This window comes from Triticum aestivum, chromosome 3B, assembly GCF_018294505.1.
Source record: "Triticum aestivum cultivar Chinese Spring chromosome 3B, IWGSC CS RefSeq v2.1, whole genome shotgun sequence".
NCBI lineage: Eukaryota > Viridiplantae > Streptophyta > Magnoliopsida > Poales > Poaceae > Triticum > Triticum aestivum.
The window spans coordinates 572,196,640-572,218,492 of NC_057801.1; the positions used below are offsets into that span (position 1 = coordinate 572,196,640).

A 21,853-nucleotide genomic window follows, 5' to 3' on the forward strand; every position below is an offset into this window, starting at 1 on the left:
AGCTGTTGCGAGCGTGTATTTGCAATTTCCTTCCGATTTTGATCGCGTGCTTGGGATGACGATCGGCCGGTCGAGGATACAGGGATTCACGAACCATTCCAGATGCATAAGATACAGCGCCGGTATCTAGTCATCTTATCCTATTTCACCCGTTGTGACAACTTTTTTTATGTGTTTCGTAGCATTGTTTGAGATTGTATTTTGAACATGGATCTTTTTAAATAATATGGATGTGTGCATCGGGAGACACAGAGGCCGAAGGTATGTCTCCATTTTGGAATAGAATATACATAGAGCAACGTTCATCAATAATCTCGTTGCGCCCTCAGTGCAGTATTTTAAGTATTTCAAGTCACACGCAAACTATGAGGACTCGATGCGCCATTGGCACAAAAACTAAAAGCAACGAGCAGATAGGCCAAGTGTTTCATGTTTGTTTGACCGTTGTATTTCTTTCTGTGCCCGAGCATCCAAAGTGATGTTCTAATCCTGAGTTTATATGAGCTTGGGTGAACAGTAAAATAAAAAAAATGAAAGAAATTTAATTTTTTTTATGAAACTTTAGCAAATATTTTCATAGCTTGCAAAATTTCATCACCAAATGGCCTTCATGTAAAATGTGGCAAAAAAACAAGATCGGTGCTTCAAAATGCGCTTGAAAATTATGTTTTAGAGCATCAATTTTATTTTTTTCGCTACAATTTTTCACGAATGTCATATGGTGGTGAAATTTTGCAGCTATTAAACATTTATCAAAATTTCACACAAAAGTATGTTTTTCCTATTTACTGTTCACCCGACCTCAGTGAGCCCAGGACGACAACAGCTGCGCTCCGCCGAGCACACTCAGCCGCGCTCGATAGATACATCAAGTTTGGTTGCATGCCTGCACCGAATATGTTGCCCAATGACCCATTCATGTGGCTTTCTCAGGCTAACGTTGCCACGGGTGTACTGTTGGCCTCCCATTTAGCTTCTTAGAGCATTTCTAGCAGACCCCCGCAAAATCCCGACCAGCATAAGCCGTTTACAGGTCGACTAAGATCTCGTTTGCGGGTTGAAAACGTGCGCGGCAAAACAAAAACCATATATGAAACTGCATAATTTGAAGAAAAAAAGGTTTGCGGGAGAAATCAACCATAGTAGTTCATCATATACTACATATACTACATGATCAAACACTAATTCATTACAAACACTAGTTCATATTACATACTACATTCACTACTAGTAGTAGGGGGTGGGGATCTCACGGCGGCGAGCTCGCGGCCATGGACGACGCGGTGGAGGAGCTCAATCCTCCTCGTCAGAGCTGCCGAGGTTGATGTACTTCTCTTTCTGCTCCTCGCGGATGCGCCTCCACTCGTTGTCCTTCTCCTTGGCGGCAAGGTTTGCCGCGACTGCCTGCTGGAACACGAGGTCTTCGAGCTCCTCGTGGTGGCTTCGGTGCTCCGCCTCCTCGCGCAAGCTGCGTTCGGAAATGGCGGCCGCGACTGTGTCAACATCGGCAACGAAGTCCTCGGGCCCAACGACGCGACGGCGCACAATCTCCTCGGGCTCCTGCGGCTCCTCCAGCTCCTCCGACCACTCCCTCTTCACGGGGAGAAGCCTCACGCCGGAAGAGGAAGAGCGCCACGCAGGTGAGCCCACGGCGGAGGAGCCCGCCGCGGAGGACCCCGCGGCCTGCTGACAGTTGCACTCATCCGTCTCGCGATGGAGGAACCTCGACGGCGGCGAGAGGCCCCTGTTCATCCACTTTTTGGCCCCGCGCTTCCTCGTGTCGTCCGAGCGGACATGATGCTCGCGCTCAGGGTCGCGGCGACTGCTGGAGCCGCGACCGAAGCTCCACATGGCGTTTCGAGGCGGGTGCGGGCTCGTCGGCGGCGAGAAATGCGAGAGGGCAGTGGAGAATCGCGGTGGAACACGGCAGCGGAGGGATAGGGTTTCGACCCCCCCCCCCAAACCCGTAGATATACCACTTCTGCTGGGCGGTTTGCGGGCCGCGGTAAAAAAAATTACGGGTCGGACGAGCATACGGGCTTTGTTCTGGCCAGAAAATTGGGCCAAACCCATATACTCGCCGGACTTATGCGGGTTTGCGAGATTTGCGGGGTCTGCTAGAGATGCAGACCCCTTAAAACTGCGACCCATATAAGTGTTTTACGGGCCGAGAAAAACACATTATAAGGGCTGATTTTAACTCCGGTCGAACAGAGCCCGTATAATCAACCCGTAAAAATGAATATTCTCTTAATATACCTCCGTTCTCTTCCTCAGGCTGTTCCCATCTCCACCTCCGTCCCAAACAAATCCACACATACAAGAGGACAGATGAGGTGCAAAATTGAGCGTGCCCGAGAAGAATTGGCAGGTTGAGAAACTAGTAATCAAACGCCTCAGCTTAACCTGCACTGACCGTAGTACGAGCAGGCTGTAGCCATTCGTCCGTTGACCATGAGCAAGAGCAGTACGCGCAGGCTGTAGCCAACTAGCCATTCGTCCTGCGAGGAAGGGGAATGGGGGACGAGGTGGGAGAGGCTCATGGCGAGGAGGAGGGACTCCTTGCGGAGAGGCACACCATCTCGCGGGCGTAGCTGGCAGCGGGCTCCCATGCCTGTGCATACACGTCGTACCCCCGGGGACGGACGGGCGGCGGCCCGGATGAGCAGCGCGGTGGCCGGGGACGGACGGGGCGGCGGCTCGGATGAGCAGCGCGGCAGCCGGGGACGAACGGAGCGGTGGCCTGGAGCGAGCCATGAAGGCTCCGATGGCAGTTGGACTCCCGCCAACTGTCTTTCGCATATACAGGGCCCTTTCAGGTTGGCTCCGAAATCCTTATTTTCACGGGTTTGGCATGGATATTTCCGCGCCCTTTAAAAAAATTTATAGGTCGGGGTCGTTTACGGATTCTATTCGGCTCGCTTTTTCTGTTTGAAACTGTAAACTGGCGGTTATTTTACAGTTTCGTGTGTTTTAAGGGGTCTGCTAGAGATGCTCTTTGGGCATCTTCAATGGCAACCCGCAGATTTCTTCCCCGCATTCGTCTGCGGACAGGGCGACTAGTCCGGACACGCATGCGGGAGGCAGCTATCCAATCGTATCCCGCTAGTAAATTTAAATTCAAATGTACTCCGATCCACACAACGTATTGGATCACACCCGCGGCGGATCGCATCCCCGATCATAACTAAAAAAGAGGCAAATACCTTTAGTTTTTACATGCCCAAACTCAAAAGAAAATCAATCCGACAGTCCGACATTTCTGCCCTCTCGGACGACAATCTTAGCCAGTTGCTCTCCAATCAAGGAGTTGCCGAACTGGGTGGGATCCGAGTCTTCCACCTGCCCATCCTCATAGCCTCCTCCTCCTCCCTCACCTCCACCGTGGATGATGTCGAGCATCTTCCTGTCCGCGTCGTACGCCTGCTCCCCCGCTCTTGGCATTGCAGCAAACAGCGTGCGGGCACCCATCTGCTCCCCGCCCGCCATCCTCACCCGGACGAGCTGCGACAAAGAATACTCGAGGAAGAGCGGCACCACGTTAACATCGACTATGTAAGGAACCGTACGAGCGATGGTTGTGAGCTGCTTGGCAGCGTAGTAGTACGTAGGCTTGTAAGGCTCCGGCCATGGCGCCATCTGTACTGTGGGAGCGCCCGTCTGGCGGCGTCTGCCACGGCCTCGCCAACCGCCTCGTCCACCACACCCTCCACGCCCATCGCCACCACTAGGCCCACCGGCGGCCAACCGCTTCTTGAGTTTCTCCTCCTTTGCGGCCTTCGCTTTGACTCGGCGAATTTACCGCGTCGCCAAGATGATCTTCTGGGCGAGCATGATGCTCGGATCCTCCGGCACCTCCGCCGGCTCCATCTTTGATAGGTTCTCCGACGGTTCCACGCATTGGCGGCGGAGGGAAGGAGAAGGCGGGAGAAAATAGCGGGAATTGGGCGAAAAGCGGTGAGTAGTGGAAGAAGAGAGTGCGGGATTTTGGCGCGGAAACAGTGTGGGATGCTACAAAAGCATGGTCTCCGCCTTTCTTTTGGGTGGGCCAAGGGAGGCGGGAGCGGCTTTTCACGTGTCCAGAGTCCCGCAACCCCCCCCCCCCACACACACACGTTTGTCTCCGGTTTGCGAGAGAAATCGCGCTCGGACTACTTCGTGGACCGGTACAAGACTGCGTTGGATGGCTTCCTCGGTCCAGACGATTGCGGAAGGTTTGGGGGTCGGCGTTGGAGATGCCCTTCTCTAGTATAATCTTGTTTTAAGCTCCTTTTGGTTTTTGTTTTTCCTTTACACCCATGTGATCATTTGATCAAACATGTTCCCGCTCTCTCCTTCTAAATCAATGAAGCCGGCAACCTGCCTGATCTTTCAAAAAATAGTATAGTCTTGTTTTATTTTATTTATTTCGAAATGGAGGCAAAAGATTTGCCTCATCGATTAATTAAGCAAAAGAGAATAGCCCAGTTAATTAACGGAAAACCGGACGAAAACCGATACAGACCAAGCACACGTACACTACTCTCATAGCATGCAACCTGACAACCAAACCCAACACCTAACGACCACCAATACATCGCAAAGACACCCCAACGAGAGTAACTTAGCTAAAGACCACGTGCACCACCAAATCGACAAAGACAAGTCAGGCCATAAGGACAACCCAAGAGACTGGTAACCATCCAGCAAGCACCTGCGGACATCTTATTGACCTTGTCTAAGGGCATATTTATCCCTTAGTAGTTTTGGTGATTGATGACAATGCTTTTGCGGACTAATCGTGTGCATTGAGCTTTTCAGATATATCATGTCTAAACACAAGACGATTTGGTGCCCCTAGAAGACTATTGAAGAAGGTGTTCCTCTACGTTTCTTTTCGGTGGATTTGAGTCATAGGAAAGCCGTACTATTAAGAGGGGTACGTGTTGGAAAGGTTTGGGTGGAATCTCACGTACACATTTGTTCCTTTTTGCACCACCTTTCCTTTGGCTCTTTGGAGCATCCTCCGTCTCTACGTGTCTCTACAAAATGAAGGATACCTATTGTTGCTGAACTGAGACAGGCGGTAGTACTGCTCCCCAAAGTGGTACTATCGCTGGCCCTTGCGGTAGTACCGGGTTCCTGCATGGTAGTACCGTGGCCTCAGGCCAGGAGCAGTTGCTCAAGCGGTAGTAGGGACGGATGTAATTTTTTACATCCGTGCCCTACGCGGTAGTACCGTGAGCTCTGGCCAGGCACAGCAGCACGAGCGGAAGTAGGGGCGGATGTAATTTTTTACATCCGCGCCCTACACGGTAGTACCACGCTAGGCTTGCGGTAGTACCATGACGGATTTTCGCATAGACCTAAACTCAGCGGGAGTAGTCACGGATATAATTTTTTATGTCCGTGCCTTCTCAGCCTTGACTATCCCTGCCTTGTGGTAGTACCGCAAGGGGGCGCGGTAGTACCGCGCCAGCAGTTCTACCGCTCCCTGTCTTTGCACAGCAGGTCTAGTCCTGGCCCGTGCCGTGCCAGCGGTAGTACCGTGGTGCACCGCGGTAGTACCGCAGGCCCGTGTGGTAGTACCGCTTGTATGGTGCAGTAGTACCGCGTGTCGCGGGCTGAGTTGGCGGATAACGGTTGGATTTGTTCTTCCACTATATAAGGGGAGTCTTCTTCTCCTAGTTGACCACCTCTTCCATCCCCAAGCTCCATTGATGCTCTAAGCTCCATTTTCGCTCGATCTCTCTCCCTAGCCAATCAAACTTGTTGATTCTCTAGAGATTGGTTGAGAAGGCCTCGATCTACACTTCCACCAAGAGAAATTTGATTCCCCCTCTAATCCCTTGCGGATCCATAGTCCATTGTGGTGAAGCTTCGTGGTGTCATTGGGATCCTCAAATTAAGTTGTGGAGATTGCCCCAACCTTGTTTCTAAAGGTTCGGTCGCCGCCTCCAAGGGCACCAATAGTGGAGTCACGGCATCTCGCATTGTGTGAGGGGGTCAGGAGAATACGGTGGACCTAGTGGCTTCTTGGGGTGCATTGTGCCTCCACACCGCTCCAATGGAGATGTACTTCCCCTCAAAGGGAAGGAACTTCAGTAACACATCCTCGTCTCCATCGGTTCCACTCATGGTTATCTCTTACCTTTACTTGTGTAAGTTGTTTTGTGTTATATCCTTTGCTTGCTTGTGTACTTATTGTTGTTGCATCATATAGGTTGGTCACCTAGTTGCATATCTAGACAACCTACTTTGATGCAAAGTTTAATTTGTAAAGAAAAGCTAAAAAATGTTAGTTGCCTATTCACCCCCCCCCTCTCTAGTCAACTATATTGATCCTTTCAATTGGTATCAGAGCCTCGTCTCTTTATAAGGACTTTGTCGTCCGAGGTGTATGGTTGACACCGGAGATGGTGAGGAGGAGCACCCCGGTGTGATTCCGTCCTCATCTACAGCCGATGGGGGAACCTCGGTCTCACGTGAGGAATTCAATGTGGCTTTGGACACATTGAAAACCTCCATGACAGCCGAGGTCAAAGGCATGCTTAAGAACTTTCTTGATGGTCTCAAATTATACACCACACTGTTGGAAGTTGTCGATCCCACTAACAAGGTGACGGATGCTAACTCCGACAAGGGGGAAGCTACTAGTGAGAAAGTTCCTTTGTCTAGTGTTAGAAATGGTAGTGGCACTTTTGCCCATGTGAACCTCCACTTACTTATGGAGGACCGGTTCCCTCTACTCATTTAAATCATGTCGGTTATCCCCCTAAGATTGTGAAAAATGAGGATTTTGATGATTGGTTCTATCGCTTTAAGTGTCATTTAAACCATGTTAAAACTAATCTTTGGAGAATCATTGAAGAAGGTTTCTATCCGCATGACCGAAGCAACTTCACCCCTAGAGAAGCCGCGGATGATCAATTCAATGAGAATGCTCTCTTCATCCTCCAAGATGCAATTCCACCCGAAGATATTGCACATCTCCGACCCTTCACCGTGGCCAAGGAAGCATGGCACCATGTTGTTTCCCTCTACAAGGGAAGCGCAAGCATTCAACGCTCCAACTATGAAGTGGTGCAAGACAAAGCCGATGAGTTTGCAATGAATGAAGATGAAGAACCTCATGAGCTTTACCGGAGATTAACCACTCTTGCGGTCTCACTCCGAGATCATGGGAGCAAGGATACGGATGGCAATTGGATCAAGCGCAAGTTCCTCAAGGCCATGATGCCCTACCACAAGGCCATGCCCTCCGTCATCCGTCAAAGGCCGGACTTACACACCTTGTCCTCAAGTGAAGTGTTGGATGAGTTCGTGGCAATGAGGATCTTGGACAAGACCGCCGAGGCGCCGACAATGCGGTCTTGCGTTCTCAAAGAGCAAAGAAGCCCAACCTTGCCTTGAAGGCCAAGGTTGGTGTGGAAGAAGAGGATGAAGAGGAAGAAGAGGAGAGTAACCCTGAAGATACGAAATATGATTACCATGAGCACATGGCTCTTGCTTCAAGGCAATTTTGGAGCAAGAAGAACACAAGGCCCAACTCCAACAAGAATAACCACTACAACGAGAACCCCCCTATACCAACACATGTCTACCAACGATGTGGTAATAAGTGTTGTTTGTTTAATCTCCCACTTCCCACGCACCACGCTCCTCCTCATTCCCTGAGAAATAGCCGTGCCCACCTCCCACCCACATCCGGGCTTCCCTGTCCAAATATTACGCAACCCATGTCAAAAAAGAAATAAATCACGCAGCCAAAATTTCTATGCGCCCTCTCCCTCTCCCCTGTCCCTTGGTTTCTCCCTCTCAACCACGACCTCACCGGCTAGATCCGACGCTCTCCCACGCTCTCGCTTATAGGCCCGGATTCCCCTCGGTCATCTCCTCTGATCGCTGCTGCCACCTCACCAGCTAGAACCGGCGATCTCCCACGCCCGTCGCTCATAGGCCCGGATTCCCTTTCGCCCTCTCCTCTGATTTTCCATCGGGGCGACGTTCTCCACACCTTTGCATGCGCCCCGCAGCAACCCTAGTGACATGTGGTCACCGGGGCGGCTCCATCGCCTCTGGTTTGTATCGCGCTGCTGCTGGATCGCGGATGACGGTGCTGTCCCGCGTTGGCTGTGTTGACGGTTAATCTGTACTACAGTTTGGATAAAAAACACAGTGCTTTATAGGCCCGTAAGGCATAATGCAACCCAAAGGTATGATTTTAGCTGCTGATGCTTTTCCCCTTCTGTTTTCAAGCTAAAACATCTCTGTTCTGGAGGATCTGGAGGAGCTCCAGGCTGTATTGACATTGGCTTCGGAACGAAATTTCCGAGCTCTGCAAACCACTTCCACACTGAAGTTGTACTACTCCATGACGGGGAGATTTGTGTCAGCTGTATCTAATTATTTGTCCACGTGTATCTCATTATGTGATTTTCCCCTTGCGGTTTTTGTGCCCGTAAGATGTCAGCTAACAGTTTGTCAGTCTCTGAATACTTGCAGTAACCATGATTTTGGTTTGGTATGAAATTATCCTACACGTGTGGTTTCAAACTGTTGACAATAGATGCACAGATAGGTAAGATTGTGTAAAAACTTTTAGCTTGCCTTGGCTGATTGTGTGAGGATTCACTTGCTTTAATTGCATACAGATTCATGGGCGGATGGATATGTACAGCTTACGACTACACTGGAGAAAGTGGAGCAACTCATTTGCTTCCTTGATACACCCTTGACCATCCCCTGGTTCAGAAGGCCACTAACACATGTCAGTTTACTTATCGTAGAATTCTTATTTAGTAGACATTCGTAGTTTTTACACTAACTGGTCCAGCGAGTCAAGTGTGCCATCATATGTCTGTTATACAGTGTTAACTTTTGTCTAGTCCCATATTTTGTACATTCATATAGGAATTGATGATCCATTATCCAATGACAGGACAAATGGTACACAATTAGGGAGCTGAGTGGTGATAAGGATCAAATTCTCTTGATTATATGATATGCCACATTGGCAGTAAAGGCGCATGGGTACTGTTTCTTTAACTTGGGAAGTACTGACAAAAATTGTTCAACCATTACTTAGATTTGCTTTTATTTAGATTGTCATTACATAGGTCTCCTCTGATGTATTTTCTGAAATATTTATTCAGCTTTTGTACTAGCTTGGTCTTGAAATATCAAATGGTGCCATGTTAATTTCGTTTTATTTCTCTGTAAACATCTTGGATCTCACTTCTCTAGAAACAAAATTCCCCTTCTATTCCTAGAGATGCCCATGTGATGATGTGTTTCTTTTACATGTTGTTGCTTCTGTTGGTTCCTTAATTATCTGTGCATTCGAAGAGTCTAATGTGTGGCATTGTAATTCTTAGGTAACTAGAAAGTTTGTCTAATGTAGATTATTAAATGATTTTGAGCTCCAATTTATGTCTAAATAGTGCAGGGACAGGAGCCTACTCGATGGGCTGAAAAAAGCGGAGGTTCGGTTGCGGCTCCCAGATGCACAGCAGCAGTGCGGCCACTCCCATATGCACAAGAGTGGCATGACGACTGCGAGATGTACAGATGTGGCACAGCCACTCTAGAGTGATGGTTTGTAGTGCAACACCATCAGTTAGTCATCTGCCTCATCCCGTACGATAATCCAGTACCATAGCTCAGTCACCTAGACTGATTTGTCCGCTCATATTTCTAATGCCGCATTAATGCGTCTATGATTAGTGGTTGGCATTCATTGTAGTTTTTTTCGTGGCGCTCTATGGGTTTTTATTTCTCGTATGTCTATTAATTTATACTTCTTGATAGCAACTTAGCCATATTCCTACAGTACAATGCAAGATGCAGCAGCCAGAAGATATACGGATATTACTAGGAGTAATTGCAGCTATCCATTTTGTACCAGTATAGTTGTTCAGTCAAGTAGGAAAAGTTAGATGCATGTACATGTATGAAACTGTCTACACAGTATGCAAGTTTGCAGCAATTTTTTCGTCAAAAAACCTAATCACTATTGAAAAAGTAGCTTCTATTTTGATAGTAATCTCTTAGTTTAAATACTGAACCATCTCACCTGACAAAGTTTATCTATTAGTTAAATAGATTGGCAATGCAAAGCGCACAAATTTCTCAGTATTTTAGATTATCTTAAGAGAATTCGTATTTAGAGAACCATTTGGTCTGGAGACCTTTGTGTGAGTAATGATGTTTTGATGACTTCTCCATTCTAACCATGGTATTGGCTTATGGAGATCACAGTTTATCTATGGAGCAACATTAATGTCAGTATACTTACATTTGAAATATTGGTTTGTGGTCCTCAAAATTACCAATACATATGTTGTATCTTCAGGTTACAGAAACTGATTGTTCCAGGCAGTGACGACTGCTTGTGTTTTACTACATTTAAGTGTAGTCTGTGTATGTGTAATTTAAAATATAGTTTTCAAATCACAACTGGTGAATCCTACCAACACTGGTTCCATGCAAAATTCTCGGCACTAAAACCTAGAACACCACAGGCGCCAAGTAGGAATTTCTGCTAGGTAATTTGTAATTGTAGTTCTATCACCAGTGCAAAATCTGACCAGTTGATAAGACCACAAAAAAGTTCAAAATTATTGGTCATGCAGTCGGATTAATTATTGCATAGCCTTCAACTTTTGTTTGTTGTCTTCTAAATTTTTCTGCTCTATTGACATTTTTTCTACCAGAAGTTACTGATCTCATTCGTTTATTTTTGTAGGTTCCTAAGATATTTTGATGATGGATGGCTCAGATGCAGATTGCAAGGTTGGGAATGGCATTCCTACTAGATAGTGTTATGTTATATTTTAGGACATCATTTCCGGTGTCAATGTTTCAAACATTATGTATTAGAATAGTTGAGATGTTGAATCAAACGTCCAGGATTGGCTATTACTTGTTAGTACCAAAACATGTAATCCTTGGAGTCATGTTCTTTGTAATGCAACAAAGTAAATTTAATATATTACACCTTTCTCTATATTATTTGTTCCTCCTATTAACTATCACCATTGATCTTATCATTCTGGAAGGTAATATATAAAATACATTTGATGACCATTTGAATATCCTTTTGTGCAGGGTGCTAGCAACGCATATGATATGTTGTCAATCTCTCACTCAATATGTTGATACCATGCAACGCTTTTTCACATGGTTTACCAACGCATGTGTATATGTTGTTGTAGACCGTCGCAACGCCACCAACGACAACGCATATTAATCCGTTGGTGTAGACCTTAGCAACGGTTATATGGACATGCACCAACGCATCGATGCATTGCTATAGGGGGGTTCGTGTTGTAGTAACTCAAGTGGCTTCAAGGGCAAGCAACATGTGAGAACATGCTACAATTGTGGTAATGTGAGCCATTTTGTTGCGGAGTGCCCTTACGAGAAGCGGGAAGACAATGGTGGCAAGCTCATCAAAAAAGACAAAGCCAAGCCCTTCCCCAACAAGAACAACTTCACCAAGAAGACTCCGACCAAAGGGTTGGTGGCACAAGAAGAGAATACAATGAGGATGATGATGACGATGAAGATAGTGAATCCATGGCCATGGCCTCCGTTGCCATTGCCACTACTCCACGGGTGTCTCTCTTCGATTCACCCAACGAGAACATCCCCGCCAAGTGCCTCATGGCTAAAGCCACCAACAAGGTAACCCCCAACATCAAAACCACCATCATTAATAATCCCTCCTTGACGGATTGCATTGATGAAAGTGAGGGGTCTAATGAGGAAGTAAATGAATTTGAGTCTTTTATGAGTAAGCTCAAGGGCAAATGCAAGAAGCACTTCGTTGCTCTATTGGAACAACTTGGAGAAGGCAATGACATGATCGAGGCTCATGAAGAAACCATCTCTAAGATGGAAGGTCATAGTCGTGACTATGCCGATGAGATATCGGATCTCTTTAATGCACTTGAGGAAGAGCATTTTCATCGTTTGGCTCTTGAGGAGTCACACAACGATGACCATGCTAAATTAAAGAAAGATATTGATCATGCTCTTGTTGTATCTCGTGTGCTAAATTCTGAGAAGGCTAAACTTGGGGTTGACCATGCTAGACTCAAGGAGGAGTTTGATATACTTGACAAGGCTCACAAGGTCTTGAAGGGTGCTCATGCTAGCCTCAAGGAGTCTCATGATCAACTCCAAGTGAAGCTAACCAAGGAGAAAGCCACTTTTCCTCATATGGTATTAATTGATAATGCAAATGCTACTAACCCGTGTCGTGAGCATGTGCATCTTGTGGAGGAGAATGCCAAGTTGAAGGAGCAACTTGAGAAAGGCCTTGTGTCGTGCATACAAGGTGAGAAGAACCTCAATGACCTTTTGAGCAATCAAAAGGAAGTTGTGGCCAAGGAGGGAGTTGGGTTCGCACCCAAGTCCAAGAACAAGAAGAAGAACATAAGACCAAACAACCTCCTCCTCTCAAGCAAACTTTTGTGAAGGAGGGAGAGGGTGCTCCAAAGGAGAAGAAGAACAATGTGAAGGGTGGTGATGTCAAAAAGGGCAATGCCACCCCTTCCAACAAAGCCGACGACTTTAACCCTTCTTATGTGTTGTGTCGTGCTAGTGATGGGCATGTTTATGCTAAATTTGTTGGTTCTCCTTATGAGCACATTGAATGGTCTATTTGGGTTCCTAAGACCCTTGTTACTAACATCAAAGGACCCATTACAAAATGGGTACCTAAAACTAAGCATTGATCTCTTGTAGGTGTTTTCTTTCGGTGGGGGATCATGGTTGCTCGATAGTGGAGCCACAAATCATATGACCGGAAGTAAGGACTTGGTGGTGGACATGCACAAGATCCCATCTATGCCCACCGACATCGAGTGGGGTGATGCCTCGTCTTCTAAGGTATTGGGTCTTGGCAAGGTTGTCATTTCTCATGATCTCATGATCGAGAAAGTTATGCTTGTTGAGTCCCTTGCATACAATTTACTTTCTGTTCGTCAACTTGCACTCATGGGCTTTGCCACATTCTTTGATATTGATATCGTGGCCCTCTTGTGGAGCAAGAATCTTAAAGTAGCCTTTGTTGGGCATGTCGAGAACGGTCTTTGTGTGATTAACTTTTTGGAGCGACCCACTAAGACCGTGACATGCCTAATGGCTAAAGTTGATGTGGGGTGGCTTTGGCATCGCCGTTTAGCCCATGTCAATATGAGATCTTTGCAAAGTATTCTCAAGGGGGACCATGTGTGTGGACTAACAAATGTTAGTTTTGCCAAATATCGTGCTTGCAGTGCTTGTATTGAAGGAAAGCTACATGAGAAGGCTCACCTTCCCACGACTATCATCTACTCGAAGAGACCCTTAGAGCTCCTTCACATGGATCTCTTTGGGCCTCCATCCTTTGATAGTCTTGGGGGTAGAAAGTATTGCTTTTTGATTGTCGATGATTACTCAAGGTACACTTGGGTATATTTCTTCAAGAGGAAGAGTGAAACACAACAAACTTTCATCGACTTTGCAAATGAAGCTCAACGTAAACACGATGCAAAGATCTTGACAATAAGAAGTGACAATGGCACCGAGTTCAAGAACTACACCTTGGATGAGTTTCTTAGTGATGAGGGAATCAAGCATCAATATTCCGCTCCATACACCCCTCAACAAAATGGTGTTGCAAAGAGGAAGAATCAGATGTTGATGGATGCGACAAGGACCATGATGGCGGAGTTCAAGTCTCCTTACAACTTTTGGACCGAAGCCATCAACACCGCGTGTCATGCCTCCAATCGGCTTTATATCCGCAAAGGCTTGAACAAGACTCCATATGAAATACTCACCGGTAACAAGCCCAACCTCAAGTACTTCCGTGTGTTCGGGTGTAAGTGCTTCATTCTCAAGAAAGGTGTTCGTTTGTCTAAATTTGAGGCTAGAGCTCATGAGGGCATATTTTTTGGTTATGCTACAAACTCTCATGCTTACCGTGTCCTCAACAAGTCCACGGGACTCATTGAGGAGACGTGTAACATGGAGTTTGACAAGAATAACGGCTCCCAAGTGGAGCAAAGTGGTACTGTGATGTAGGTGATGAAATTCCTCCCCAAGCCATAAGAAGAATGGGTGTTGGTCATATCCTACCCATTGAGGAACCCCTTGTGGCCAAAAGAGAAGGACAATGCTCCACTCAAGTGGAGCCATCACCGACCCAAGACTACATGCTTCCAAAGAACAAAGTGAAGGCCCTCAACCACATGAACAAGATCAAGGGCAATATCAACCTCAAGATGGTGGTGAGCCACCAAGTGATGCCCAAGTTCAAGTTCTCCCTCTCGAGCAAGTTCAAGATCAAGAACAAGCTCAAGACGACGCTCAAGATGATCAAGTTTCCGCTCCTCTTTTCACACCCGAGGAGGAATTAGAGCATCGTGCCGCTAAGATCACTTCCAAGCTCACAACCAAAGGTCATCTCATGGAGAATGTGGTTGGAAGCCTAAGAAAGGGAGTAAGCACTCGTAGACAATTAGCAAACTATTGTGAACATCACGCGTTTGTTTCTTGTGTCGAACCCCAAAAGGTCTATGAGGCGCTCGAGGATCCGGATTGGCTCAATGCCATGCATGAAGAGCTCAACAACTTTGAGCACAACCAAGTGTGGAAACTAGTGCCAAGGCCAACCGGGAATCATAATGTCATTGGAGCCGAGTGGATATTCAAGAACAAGCAAGATGCTCATGGAATCATTGTTCGCAACAAGGCTCGTTTGGTGGCACAAGGCTACTCCCAAGTAGAGGGTATCGACTATGGTGAAACTTTTGCTCCCGTTGCTCGCTTTGAATCTATTCGTTTGTTGATTGCCTATGCTTCTCATCATAATTCCAAGTTGCAACAAATGGATGTGAAGAGTGCTTTTCTTAATGGTCCCATTAATGAGTTGGTGTATGTCAAACAACCCCTGGGGTTCGAGGATCCCTATTTCCCCAATCATGTGTACCAACTCAACAAGGTAGTCTATGGCCTTAAACAAGCCCCACGTGCATGGTATGAGTATCTTACTGAGTTGTTGCAAGATTGTGGGTTCGAAATTGGGAAAATCGACCCCACTCTTTTTACTAAGAAGGTCAAAGGGGAGTTGTTTGTCTGCCAACTATATGTTGATGATGTTATCTTTGGTTCCCCTAACAAAGCTTTCAATGAGGAAATTGCCGCTCTCATGACCTCAAAGTTCAAGATGTCTATGATGGGAGAGTTGAAGTTTTTTCTCGAATTCGAAATCAAACAAAGAAGAGAAGGAACCTTCATCAACCAAGCCAAATACACTCAAGACATGCTCAACAGATTCAAGCTAAGTGATGTCAAGCCGGCTTCTACTCCAATGCCCTTCAAATGCCAACTTGATATAGATCCCAATGGTAAAGCGGTGGATCAAAAGGTATATCGCTCCATGATTGGCTCCCTGCTTTACCTTTGTGCATCTAGACCGGATATCATGTTCAGTGTGGGAATTTGTGCACAGTTTCAAGCCGCACCTAAGGAAAGCCACTTTGTGGCGGTCAAACGAATCTTTTGATATTTGGCTCATACCCCAAACTTTGGTCTTTGGTACCCAAGAGGAGACAACTTTGATATTTTGGGCTATACAGACTCAGATTGGGCGGGAGACAAAGTGGATAGGAAGTCCACCTCTGGAGGGTGCCAATTGCTCGGCTGCTCTTTGGTGAGTTGGTCTTCTAAGAAGCAAAGTTGTGTATCTCTCTCGTCCATCTAAGCAGAGTATGTGGCTGCCGTTAGTTGTTGTGCTCAACTTCTATGGATGAGGCAAACTTTGAAGGATTATGGTGTCACTTGTGACGAAGTGCCTCTTTGGTGTGACAATGAATGTGCCATCAAGATCTCTCTCAACCTGGTGCAACACTTCAAGACGAAGCATATTGAGATTTGGTATCACTTCATCCTGGATCACATTAGGCGAGGGGAGATCAAGCTCAAGTATGTCAACACTCATGATAACCTTGCAGATATTTTCATGAAGCCCTTGGATGAAGCAAGATTTCACGAGTTAAGGCATGAGTTAAATGTCATTGATTCGAGCAATGTAGCTTGAACCCATGCACACCCCACCATACTCAATGTGATATCTTGTTTAGGTGTAGGCATGGACATAGGGGCAGTGTTTTTCTCTCAATGAACTCTCCCTCCCCCCATTATGCATAAATTGATCAACTCTTTCACATTAGCCATTTTTATGGTACTTGTGCTTCAAAGACGAGTTTTGGTCATGGGCCCAAGGATAACTCTTCGCGGTGCCATACAAATTGACTCATACATAGGTGGCTCCGGCCACCGCCCTCTCTTCTTGAGAGTTTTGTTTCATGTTTTGGTCTTTGTTGTCTTTTGTCTTCGTTTGTGCCGTGTCTGTGTTTGTGTTAGCTCGCGTGCTAGCTCTTGGTGTGTCTGGTTGCGTGAAGGTTGCGTTGCAAAGGCTGTTTTCTTCTTTCGTTTGCGAAACTTGCATTTTCTTGGGTCTACGGTACTACCGTGGCTCGCTACGGTATTGCCGCAGGAGCTGCGCACCGTACTACTGCAACCAGCATGGCAGTAATTTTTTTTACTACCGCTGGTTGAGCGGTACTACCGCCAAGCGTGCAGTACTTCCCCCCGGATGGTACTATCGCAATGAGGCGCGGTACTACCACGCAATCGTGAGCGCGTGGGGGTTAAGAGTGGGCAGGGGGAGTTCTAACTCCCCCATACCCATTCAACTCCTTTTCCCCACGTCGTCTCTCTCTCTCCTGCTCAAGAACGGCACCGAAGGACCTCGCCGGATCTCCGTCTCCGGCCGCTCTCCTCGGATTCCGACCGGTAGGATCGTTCTCCACCTTGCCCTCTGGCCATGGACCAAGGTTTTTCCCCAAATCCCTTGCTTGTTGCTTCGTTGTCTTGTCTCTAGGTTTTGGGGGAGATGCTTGTGTTCTTGAGATTTTAGGCCAAATCTTTGCAAGAGTAGGGTGTAGGAGAGTCATTTTGCAGTAGAGATGCTATTTGGATCGTTGCTACTCGGTAGGTTTGATCAACCGTAGTACCGCTCCATTGTTGCGGCATTTTGGATCTGATCCCGTGTGGATCTGAACTCGAGCGGTACTACCGCACCTCCCCTGCGGTACTACCGCTCCCGCTGCGTTTGCCTCGCATGGTACTACCGCTCCCCCAGAGCAGTACTACCACACGCGGCGCGGAAGTAAAATTTTACTTCCACTCTAGGCACGGTACTATCGTGCTGTCCCAGCGCGGTACTACCGCGGCTAGAGTGGTAGTAAAATTTTAGTTCCGTACCTTGGAGCGGTACTATCGCTGACTTCAAACCTTCCTAGTAGCAACTACCCAATGTTATTTCTACTTGTTTCGTTTGTCTTCATGTGGTCTTTGAATTGATACTTCTTGCTTCTTCTTGCGTGTTCTTGTGTTTGTGTCATAGGTGGTGGCTCCGGTTCCAATGTTCGTCGCTCGAATCCCAGTCGTGACACCGGTTCGAAGCGCATGCGCAACCAAGATGAAGCTCCAGAGGGCTCTAATGCCTCCCAATGCAGAACCAAGCACACCGCCACCAAGCTCAAGGAGCCCACCATGGGCATGGATGAGATACCACTGACTGAGTTCATCGTTCGAAGGAAGATCAACCCCTATGTGAATCCCCGTTCCAACTTCAAAGGGAATGATCTGTTCTGGACCAAGTAGCAGAACCTTATCTATCTGGATGTGATCAAGGCCAAGCAGAACATCTACGTGGACATGCACTGGATTGACATGAATCACATGAGGCAGGATAAGCACCATGACTATTTTCGTGAGGCCTTGGATCTGGTGGAGCAATTTGGCATTGAGAACATGCTTACCTTTCACCTGGACTTTGACCCAGAGATTGTAGCTCAGTTCTTTGCTTCGGTCCACTTCCATTCTGATGAGCCAAGGACCATGACATGGATGACCAATGGTCAACAATTGACTGCTAAGTGGAAGGACTTCATGGATTTGCTTCAGGTTCCTGATGAGGGGCTCGACACGCACGTTGGTGTTCGCCCTCATGCCAACTCTGAGTCAGCTAACAAGAACAAGCTTCAGCCCCTCTTGGTTGAGAAGACGCTTCCTAGTAAGAAGAAGGTGTGGGTGCTGAATTCCTTCCTTGACATCATGCATCGGATCTTCCGCAACTCCCTCTTCCCGCGCATTAGTGAGAAGGACAAGGTGCATGCCTATCTTGTGGATATGATGCTCCTTTGTGATGAGGCACGTTAGGCTTAGACACAACCACTTGATGTCTCACATATCATGTGGTGCGAGCTTCAGTTTGCGGTGTTCAACCGTAAGGTCCCCATTTATGGGCCTTACCTGTTTCTCTTGATCACCAAGACTTGGGAGAAGCTCTATCCCGATGATGAGTTTGTTGCCCCCGGTTGGATTCGGCATGAGCCCATAAAGCTCCGCATCAAGAGCCAATGAGCTAACACCACCACCAGTGCTGAGGCCGAGGCTGACAAGATGGATGTGGATGAGGATGAGTTTGAGGAGGAGGAAGCGGATGAGGACAGTTCTGATGGATACACTCCTTCCTCTACTGAGCCCTCTTGGGCTAAGAAGCTGAAGAAGATGATGAAGAAGCTGTTCTGCATGCAGACCCAGGGGAAGTACAGGGCCCATGTTGACTCCAAGAAGAGTCGCCAACACTATAAGAAGATATTGAGGACCTTTGGCGAGTTGTGACCAGTGGCTCAGAGGAAGTCATCACTCCGGAGGCTGACTGGATAGCCAGGCAGGGGTATCAGTGGACGGAGTCAGAGGAGGAGCCTATTCCCGCTGCCGAGACCGATGAGGAGTCTTTTTCAGCCTGAGCTACCACCTGTGCCGTAGGTGTCCTCTCTGCCTTTTTGGTGTCTCGGTGCCAAAGCGGGAGAGAGTGTAGGATTTGCGCGTCTTGTGTCGTGTGTTTAGCTTTGTCGCTTTGCTTTTGGTCTGTTGAAACCCTCGTTTGCTTTGGTTTGGTTTGTGCTCGTAAGACCAAGTTATCTATCATATGGTGTAAGACATATGCACTCTAACGTATCTTATTGTCTTCGTTACTTAGTAGTTCATGAGCCTATGCTATCTTGCGCCCTTCTCTTTATGCTCATATTTATATCTTGCCTACTTGCTTAGTGTTAGTTATATTGTTAAAAGAGATGCCTTGTCTATAAAATACAGGGGGAGTGTTGATCCTAGTATGTGTGTCGTGCAGTCCAAAGCACTTCTCGAGAGTGCACACATCTAGGGGGAGCCCATCTATATTTTATAAATGGTGGGTTTGTGGTTGCTTCATTTTATATCCCTATGTGCAAATCCCGTATTATCATCAATCCACCAAAAAGGGGGAGATTGTAAGGGCATATTTATACCTTAGTAGTTTTGGTGACTGATGACAATGCTTTTGCGGACTAATCGTGTGCATTGAGCTTCTCAAATATATCATTTCTAAAGACAAGACGTTGAAGACGGTGTTCCTCTACGTTTCTTTTCGGTGGATTTGAGTCGTAGGAAAGCCATACTATTAAGAGAGGGTCCGTATTGGAAAGGTTTGGGTGGAATCTCACATACACATTTGTTCCTTTTTGCACCACCTTTCCTTTGACTCTTTGGAGCATCCTCCGTCTCTCTGTGTCTCTGCAAAATGAAGGATTCCTATTGTTGCTGAATTGAGACAGGCGGTAGTACTGCTCCCCAGAGCGGTACTACCGCTGGCCCTTGCGGTAGTATCGGGCTCCTGCACGGTAGTACCATGGGTGCTCATGGTAGTACCGCTCCTTGGGAACGGTAGTACCGTGGCCTCAGGCCAGGAGCAGTTGCTCAAGCGGTAGTAGGGGCGGATTTAATTTTTTACATCCGCGCCCTACGCGGTAGTACCGCGCCCTTAGCGCGGTAGTACCCTGAGCTCTGGCCAGGCACAGCAGCAGAAGCGGAAGTAGGGGCGGATGTAATTTTTTACATCCGTGCCCTACACGATAGTACCGCGCCAGGCTTGCGGTAGTACCATGTCGGATTTTTGCATAGACCTAAACTCAGCGGAAGTAGTCACGGATGTAATTTTTTATGTCTGTGCCTTCTCAGTCTTGACTATCCCTGCCTTGCGGTAGTACCGCAAGGGGGCGCGGTAGTACCGCGCCAGCGGTTCTACCGCTCCCTGTCTTTGCACAGCAGGTCTAGTCCTGGCCCCTGCCATGCCAGCGGTAGTACCGCGGTGCGCCGCGGTAGTACCGCAGGTCCGTGCGGTAGTACCGCAGGCCCGTGCGGTAGTACCGCATGTCGCGGGCTGAGTTGGTGGATAATGGTTGGATTTGTTCTTCCACTATATAAGGGGAGTCTTCTTCTCCGAGTTGACCACCTCTTCCATCCCCAAGCTCCATTGATCCTCTAAGCTCCATTTTCACCCGATCTCTCTCCCTAGCAAATCAAACTTGTTGATTCTCTAGGGATTGGTTGGGAAGGCCTCGATCCACACTTCCACCAAGAGAAATTTGATTCCCCCTCTAATCCCTTGCGGATCTTGTTACTGTTGGGTGTTTGAGCACCCTAGACGGTTGAGGTCACCGCGGAGCCATAGTCCATTGCGGTGAAGCTTCGTGGTGTCATTGGGAGCCTCCAATTAAGTTGTGGAGATTGCCCCAACCTTGTTTGTAAAGGTTCGGTCGCCGCCTCCAAGGGCACCAATAGTGGAATCACGACATCTCGCATTGTGTGACGGCGTGAGGAGAATACGATGGCCCCAGTGGCTTCTTGGAGTGCATTGTGCCTCCACACTGCTCCAACGGAGATGTACTTCCCCTCAAAGGGAATGAACTTCGGTAACACATCCTCGTCTCCATTGGTTCTACTCTTGGTTATCTCTTACCTTTACTTGTGCAACTTGTTTTGTGTTATATCCTTGATTGCTTGTGTGCTTATTGTTGTTGCATCATATAGGTTGCTCAGCTAGTTGCATATCTAGACAACCTACTTTGATGCAAAGTTTAATTTGGTAAAGAAAAGCTAAAAATTGTTAGTTTCCTATTCACCCCCCTCCCTCTAGTCAACTATATCGATCCTTTCACCTTGTCACGCACAGAAACCTGCCCAACAATCACGTGCAAGTGGGTGCCCGCAACATCGGAACCTCCATGCTCCACATGGGCGAGCGGTAGGTTGGGCTCCGAAGGATCGGGCGCCAACGTACCTACCACCTCAACATCATCAGTCATAGGTACCACTGACATAATGGACTCGGGTGTCTTCACTTTCTCACATGACAGAGCCTCGGAGTTAGGTGTCAACACACATGTCTCATCAACCTCTCCACTCAAAGATGTCACATGCCCAATGGCCATAGACGAAGCAGTGGTAGAACCAACCAAGTCTCCACTGTCCACAAAGGCGGGCAGCTGTGCTAGTGAGGGTGTCATGGCCACCACCGAGGACTCCAATGAGCCCAGCTCCATCGGTAACACCATAGATGATTCCCCACAAAGCTCCTACAACTCAGGCATAATCTGTAGAACTGGAGCCACAACCTCGGAGAAGACCCCACTCCCCGGGACATACGACATCGCATGTAGATCACGAGGAGAAAAATCTTTGAAGAAGCATTCAGCCTCCTCAACGGAACCAACCGGGAGCTTAGGCAACAAAGGCACAACCGATGCAACCTGAAGTTTGGCAAGTTCATCATGAAGCTCAATGTGAAACAACTCAACCTCCTTAAGGAGCTTCGTATGAAGCAGAGCAAGCTGGGACTCCAAAGAAGAGTCCAAAAAGACATTGACATTGGAATCCTTGCAACACCCAGATTGGGACCTTGGCGGCACCGACACATGCGACGACGAGT

At 47.5% G+C, this 21,853-nt stretch overlaps 1 long non-coding RNA gene across 1 annotated transcript; it reads left to right on the top strand.

The window, feature by feature from the left end:
* The first annotated feature begins 7,754 nt into the window (after positions 1–7,754).
* Positions 7,755–9,635, top strand: LOC123065766 (uncharacterized). The gene is made up of 4 exons (XR_006431137.1): positions 7,755–8,560; positions 8,634–8,749; positions 8,921–9,012; positions 9,428–9,635. It is a non-coding gene; the product is annotated as an uncharacterized lncRNA (long non-coding RNA).
* Positions 9,636–21,853: the final 12,218 nt, after the last annotated feature.